Here is a 7731-nt window from a genome sequence, read left to right as displayed (position 1 = left end):
CGCCCTCAGCCACCAGCCCGCGCCGCGCCTCTTCTGCACCTTAGTATTTTACTTCAGCACTGCGCCTCCTCTGATTCTCGGTTCCTCCTAGTTGTAGACTTTCCACTCAGCCAGCCTTCCTGTGGTTCTGGATGATGTCCGTTCCGTCTTTTAGTTGTATTTTTGAAGTGGTTGTTCGAGGCAGCAAACTCCGGCGTTAACCTATGCCGCCATCTTGGTTTTCTCCTCAACAATAAGCATTTTTAAAGAGGACCTATTGAGAAAAAACAACAACAACCCACACAGCAGACATCATACTTAATGATGAAATGCTAACATTCTTCCCTTTAAGATAAAGAATGAGATAAGCCCTAGCTGGTTTGGATCAGAGGATAGAGCGTCAGCCGGTAAACTGAAAGGTCCTGGGTTCAATTCTGGTCAAGGGCATGTACCTTGCTTGCAGGCTCAATCCCCTGCCCTAGCCCTGGTCAGGGCAGGTGCAGGAGGCAATCAATTGATGTGTCTATCTTACATTGATATTTCTCTTTCTCTGTCTCTCCTCCTCCCTTCCTCTCTCTCTAAAAATCAATGGAAAAATATCCGTGGGTGAGGATTAACAAAAAAAAAGAAAAATATAAAAAAAAGAAAAAAGAGAATGAGATAAAGATGTACAACATTGCTTTGTTTTCAATGTTTACTAGAGATCCTAACAATATAGTTAGACAAAAAGAAGAAATACAGGCACGCACATGTGCACACACACACATTTGAGAAAGAATAAACACTTGTGGTTATATGCAAATGACATGATTATATATGTTAGAAACCAAAGGAAACTTTTTTTAAAAAAAATATACTTTATTGATTTTTTACAGAGAGGAAGGGAGAGGGATAGAGAGTTAGAAACATCAATGAGAGAGAAACATCGATCAGCTGCCTCCCGCACACCCCCTACTGGGGATGTGCCCGCAACCAAGGTACATGCCCTTGACCAGAATCGAACCTGGGACCCTTCAGTCTGCAGGCTGACGCTCTATCCACAGAGCCAAACCGATCAGGGCCAAAGGAAACTTTTGATATATTGTTGTAATTGTAAGGAAGTTTAACAAGGTAGTTTATTACAAAATCAATATCGATTATATTTTCACATAATAATAACAAATAATTAAAAATGAAAATTTATAAAATGCAGCCATAAACAGCAGGACTTAATTTTTCAATGCTTCTGAGTAAATGTAACAAAGGATGTATAAAATACTGCAGAGAGACAATTAGGGAAATGTATTGAGTCACCATGGTAACTAAGTACAAAGATATTCAATGTGAGATATGCTAGATTTTTTAATTTGGAAACATAATATTACAAACAGTCAGTTTCCTCAAATTGATTGATATATTTAATGTAATCTTAATAAATTTCCAACAATATCCCAGCAGAATGTGTGGGTTTGTGCAGAACTTGAAAGGGCCAAGGCTAGCCCAAACACTATTAAAAAGATAAAATATAAGGTGGAAGAATTTGATTCCCCAGATAACAAGATGTACTATAAGGTGCCAATCAAGGGAAGTATGGTAATCATCTAGGGATTGACCAACAAACAAACTGAACAGAATACAAAGCATAGCAGTAGGTTCATGTCTTCATGACCACTTGCTAGATGAGAGGTGTGGCAGGGCAAGGAAGGGCTTTACTGGAAACGGTGCTGGCACAATTGAGTAGCCACATACATACTCACACTTGGAAAACACAAGTCCTAGTGTATTCAAGATCAAGTGTCAGAGGCAAAACTATAAAGGTTTTAGAAGTTATGAAGGGGAAGGATTTTAAAAATAATATGCAAAATTATTAATCACAAAAGAAAACATTGATAAATTTGACTAAATTGAAATTAAGAATGTGTATTATTTAATAAAGAGCATAAAAAGAGTGAAAAGGCAAGACATAGAATCCTCTTCTACCAGACCTTCTAATCTATTAGGTCTCAAGTATTCCCTCCTCCAAGACCAGCATATTTCAGAGTTCCACTTGTCACGACTAGGTGACTTTCTACCACATCACTCCAGTTTATCTTGTTACCCAAATCACTTTACAAAATAAATGCACTTTAAGAATGAAAGCAGAATAGAGATTTTTTTCCTAACCGTATGATGGATCAACCATTTTCAGATGTTCTGTGGTAAAACATCCTATATAATAAAAGAGAAACATGCAAATTAACCATCCCCCACTACGCTCACCAGCCAATCAGAGTGAGTATGCAAATTAACCTCATCACCTCTGTGGAGACTGCCAGCAGGTAGGAGGCAGCTCCCAGCACAGCCAGGTTGGCTGCCGCCACAGCGACCCAGGAGCAGGGAAGCGCAGCCGGCAGGCAGCTCCTAGCATGGCCTGCTTGGCCGTCACTGCGGTGACCAGGGAGCAGGCAAGTGTGGCCCACAGGCAGCACCCAGTATGACCTGCTTGTCAGTCACTGAGGTGTGGGGCAGGCAGGCCCTGCAGAGGGCAGAGAACCACAGGGAGTGGGCTTAACCATCAGTAGGACATCCCCTGACGGCTCCCAGATTGGAGAGGGTGCAGGTCAGGCTGAGGGACCCCCCCCCTTCCCCCCCCCCCCATGCACAAATTTCGTGCACCAAGCCCCTAGTTCTAATGTAATATTTAAAATTAATTTTAAAAAGAGGCACAAGAAATTCTTTTGTTCATCTTTCCCCTGTTACAGGAGGGACACCAGAAGCCTTTCCTTTGAGCAGATTTCCTTTCTCTGCCAGTGATCAAAATTGGGCCAAATGACTATCTCTAAACTGGTCACTGACAAAAAGGATGAAATTGGAGCTTGGCTTAGGTCAATCGTGGTTTACTCCCCTGTGGCTCAAAGTGAGGCCCACATCCTCTGATAATTTTACTTCATCATATGGGAAGAAAATCAGCATTGCTAGATCAGCAAGGAAGGGAGCAATGGCCCAGGACAGACAAATAACAGTATCTACTAAAAGGTTTAAGTTCTGAAGCAAGCCTTCTTAAATCTTGAGAAGTCAGAAATTGAAGTGTGTTAATTTCCTCATACTTCAGTTTTAGGGATCTAATTGATATTCTCTCAAGATAAGACTTAGTGTTTAAAAACCTAATGGACACAACCTCTAAATAAAATGAAACATTATTCTTTTATCAAGGAGATTGTTTTGACTCTCATCTTATACCATTTTTAAAAAAGAACTCTGAAATAGAATACGTACTTTAGTTATGTAGTAAATAGTTTTCTTGCTATTACATTAAAAATAAATATGCTTAGCCCTAACCAGTTTGGCTCAGTGGATAGAGCATTGGCCTGCGGACTGAAGGGTCCCAGGTTTGATTCTGGTCAAGGGCATGTACCTTGGTTGCGGACACATAACCAGTAGGGGGTGTGCAGGAGGCAGCTGATTGATGTTTCTCTTTCATTGATGTTTCTAATTCTCTATCGCTCTCCCTTCCTCTCTGTAAAAATCAATAAAATATATTTTAAAAATGTGCTTAAAAATAGCATGAATATGAACCAATTTATATAAAAATATTTAACATGTGTTTATACTTTCCTTTTTCTGAGTGCACAGAGATATGTGTGATTCCATTAACCAAATGTGAAATTCATCCATCTGTCTTATTAGCCTTGAATGAATATATATATATATGTATATACACATACATATACATATACATTTATATATCCATCCAGAAATCTCTGGGATATTGAGCCTTTAATCATAATGGTTTCCACAGGGTGCTGTGATCAGCAGAGGCAACATATTTGACAAGGAAACTCTACAATAGGCCAATGTTTTCTCTTACCTGACTTTCTAAGCTGGAAGAGTGTATATATTTAATACTTATAGCTGCAAGTAATGAAGGTGACTAATTTCCCTGCTATTTTCTGGTTTGGATTCTTTGTGCCTGTTGCTAAAGCTTTCTGTACTTTCAGCCCTGCTTGGTCATCTCAGATAATATATCCATTTCTCAGGAGATTTCCATTCTTTATCTAGACTGGTTACTTTCTAGAAATTCCATCTGCCTTTATCCTAAGTTGGGCTCCTTAGTTCATTCATGTAATGTCTTCTTCTTTTTTGACTCCCTTGTTTTGGTGGAGCATATCCTACAATAGCATCGTACAGTTAAAAAAGATGTGCCATGACAAGTTATGATGAAAACAGTCACGAACACTTCTAATTTCTCATCATTGCTTATATTATTTTATCTTTCTCAACTATCCCATTGAAATTCTTTGTGCTAAGTGGACTTTAAAAAAAATAATAAACTCAAGCCCTGTGAAGGAGGAATTTCTGTCTCAGAGATGGCAAAATATTAAAACTATATTTAGGTGCAGCTGAAGGTATTGCACCTAATTGTGATCTGTAAACATTTTTATCCCTAAAGGTCCATCACCAACGATAGAGCCAAGTATGCTTTGTAATATTTATTATTACTAAAATATAAAATAGTAATCAATATAAATATTAATACTCATAAGAAGTCTAAGGCTTTTGAGAGTAAATGTTTTTGCTCTAGTGTTTCAAAGATTAGAAACAAAAAATAGAGATGACTCATGACACCTCTTTGTATCCACCATAAGCTGTGTTAAATGATAACATATTGTCCCCATCAAAAGAAATAAAAATGGTAATTATGCATACCTGAATGAACATGCACCAAATTATTATCCTTAGCTCTCTCCGGGTATTGATAAGTGAAATTTATTTTTTATAATAATTTTTTTGCTTGTAAAATATAGGAAAGATGAACGCTATAAGAGTATTAAAAGTAAAAAGAAATTATTTAAGCACCACCTTGAAGGGTGTTTTAATAAATTCATTTAGTCTACCAGAGAAGGAAGTCCAATTTTGGTTGGAAGGGCTGAAGAGGGCTCTGTGTGTGCTTTGAGAATAGACATTATGTCTGAAGTCAAATGGGTGATACAAGGATAAAACTGACATAAACAAGCAATGAGAATTTCAGGAGTGGGAGTAGGAGTTGAATGAAGTAGAGGGTGTGTGCTGGAGAATAATAAGGAAGTAAGAAGAGTAACATTATTTTAAGAAAAGAACCCCAATTTGCCTCCTCTTAAATATATTTTTCGGCTCTTCAGTAGATTAAAATGATTACTCTAATTTTGAAGTGTTCCTTCCACCACAGTTTAAGAAGTAAGATTTTTTAGAGAATTCAACTAAGATACACTTAGGAAATTAGAAAGGGCAGGACTTTACAATCGAGAGAGAGAGAGAGAGAGAGAGAGAGAGTCATTTTTCATTTTAACTGTCGGCTTTTAACCCAGGATGAAGGAATAAAAATGTGGCTCAGAAATCTGGAGATGTTTGAAATGGAGGGCAAACTAAAGAAAATTAGGGAGAGGTATATCTAAACTGCCAAGTCAAAAATATAAGCGAGGAATGTGCAGTGATTATTTGGCAACCACATTTTCTCCATTGGGAGATAACAATTTCTCTGAGATGATGTCTTAACAGGGGCCATGGGGCTCCTGTCTTGAGAAATCAAGAGATCACAGCCCTTCTTCTGCCCAGTCCCCACTCCCAGGACAGAGACATTTCCTTGGGCACAAAACCACTCTGATGTGGTGGTCACACCCCCACTCCTTGCTCAGAGCCCAGTTCCTACAATGGAAATACCACCCAGGGAGCAGTTTGCCATGGTCCCCACACCCAGCTAAAAACAGTGGCTCAGAGAATTTGACTGGAGGTAAAGTAGCCAGTCTTCAAATAGATGTAATCTCTCCTACTGGGAGCTGACTTCGTTTGCAACAGATTGGAAAAATTCAAGCCTAAGGGCTCTCTCAAAAAACAAGCCAGAATTACTGGTGAAAGACAGCTGGGAAGAGATTGATAGATCCATTGGAGATACAGGCTAAACTGTTGGCTGACTAATTTGCAGGCAAGAGCTGGGGAAAGAAGTAGCTGAGAGGCACCCTCTAGGGGTCAGAAGGAATCTCAAATACTAACTAACCAGTGGATCCCAAATTTGATTTGATCTTTCTCTTTTGCGGTATATGCCCTAGGTCATTACTGAAAACAATAGACTGATCAGCCCACAGTTAGTGTGGAGTTTAACAGCTGGGCATGGTCAGTGACTAGGCAAAGAGAACCCTGTCAAAACCACCCTCATCCCAGGATGAATGTAGGTGTACCCAAGGTTGCCCTTCACGAGAAGCAGCACCCTCTGATGTTATCACTGAAGTACAGTGCAGGGGAGAATACACGCCACTAAAATAACCCAGCCTATTAATAAACAAATAAATAAATAACCAAGCAGATAACAATAAAAAGCCCCAGAAGAGATGTGGGGAAGGTACGAAGACCGGAGTTTTATCTAAAAATTTCCAGTGTCTGGTTTAATAGAGGACAGCTGGCTTTTATTCTTCTGCATTCTGTCTGTTGCAACAGCTCATGTCATGTTGCTCTGGAGCTCCACTGTGCACTCAGGAGAGAGTGAGGATGAAAAGGCAGAAAGTGTCTAAATGTTATTGTGAAAGTAGTTTTGACCTCACAGGCCCTTTGAAAGGTTCTCAGAGATTCCCAGTGGTCCCTGGAGCACACTCAAAGAATTCATAACAGTGTGCTTAAGCTTCGATCTCCACATCTATAAAGTGAAAATTATAATCAGATGGAACTATGTGTCAATATATGGTATTTAGCACCTTTTCTGAAACATAAGAAGGACTCAATCATTGTTGCTTATGGATATTATAATCCTTCCTCCTTTGTACCTGTCAACCCTGACTGCAGTGAGAGATAGTCCTGCTTGGGGGAACCGTTCTCTCTTAGGGTTGCCCTAACAAGTTCCATGGGAACCCACGTCTCAACCACCAAAAAGTCCCAGCCTCTTGTGTACATGCATGGGGATTGTAGAGAAGCATGCTTTCATAAAGCTAATGATTATAAGAGTTTGGGTACTGTAATTTGTGGTACCTGTCTCAGGTTTAAAACCCTTGAGATAGCTGAAAGTTTATGTAGAAACAGTACGCTGCTAGTATCCACCCTGCCTGTTCCCTAGTATTTTTCCTCTGAGGACAATCAGACCCAATCTCGGCTCTCCTCCAGAGAGAAAATTCAGAGATTTTCTTTTTTCCCTCAGAGAGAAGATAACTAGGTAGGATATCTTATGATCCTTCTGGGAATTTGAACTCTCAATAGAAACTGAAGAATGTTTTTAATTAATCTGATTCTAAAGTAAAAGCTGTGCTCCTGGGCTTCTCTGAGAAACCTTCACCAAGACCTGTGGATCCTCCTGTACCTGGATTTAAACCCCCACAAGCTGCTGAGGCAGCAGGATACCACACCAGTTTAGAGGTACATCTCTCAGCTCTGGGGGTTTATTCCAGGTCAGAGAGATGCTCATGAGAAACCCAGTGCTAGCATCTCCTTGTGCAGAAGTGGGGAATTCATGCTGGGACGTAGGTTTCAGTGCAGGTAGCTGGTGTAGGCCAGGACAGCCACAGAAACCACCTGGCTGTGTGGACAGGAATGACATTGCTGGGTGATCTTTCCTCCTGACTCGTATTGTGCCTTGCAGGTAGATATAATAGGCACCTAGATTTCTTCCTTCCTTATCTTAGGGAACTTCTGCCGGCTTTGCTGTGGGCAGGCGCCTTGACCTCCCGATGCACCTGCGTGGTGGTGGGCAGAGCCAGCACAGCGTCTCAGTGAGAGGCTGTGTATCCAGGCATTGTCTCTGAGTGAGGCTCTGACATAGCCAGATTAATGATGTTG

Source organism: Myotis brandtii, unplaced genomic scaffold, assembly GCF_000412655.1.
Source record: "Myotis brandtii unplaced genomic scaffold, ASM41265v1 scaffold168, whole genome shotgun sequence".
Classification (NCBI taxonomy): domain Eukaryota; kingdom Metazoa; phylum Chordata; class Mammalia; order Chiroptera; family Vespertilionidae; genus Myotis; species Myotis brandtii.
This window is presented reverse-complemented; position numbering follows the sequence as displayed.